General features: G+C 53.8%; 1 protein-coding gene across 1 annotated transcript in view; it reads left to right on the forward strand.

The window, feature by feature from the left end:
- Positions 1-253, forward strand: part of trpt1 (tRNA phosphotransferase 1) — a gene marked incomplete at its 3' end in the record, with an annotated part of 3,000 nt that overhangs the window by 933 nt on the left and 1,814 nt on the right. The window lies entirely within an intron of this gene.

Genomic DNA, 253 nt, shown 5'->3' on the forward strand with positions numbered 1-253 from the left:
GGGTGTTGTGGATATGAGATATGGGGCTTGGGGATAATGGGATACGGTGTTGGGGATAATGGGATACAGGGATTGGGGATAATGGGATACGGGGTTGGGGATATGGGGTTTGGGGATAATGGGATACGGGGTTTGGGGATAATGGGATACGGGGTCTGGGGATATGGGATACGGGGTCTGGGGATATGGGATACGGGGTCTGGGGATAATGGGATACGGGTGTTGGGGATATGGGATACGGGGTCTGGGGATA

This window comes from Rhincodon typus, unplaced genomic scaffold (assembly GCF_021869965.1).
Source record: "Rhincodon typus isolate 14 unplaced genomic scaffold, sRhiTyp1.1 hic_rhity00000820, whole genome shotgun sequence".
NCBI classification, from domain to species: Eukaryota; Metazoa; Chordata; class Chondrichthyes; order Orectolobiformes; family Rhincodontidae; genus Rhincodon; species Rhincodon typus.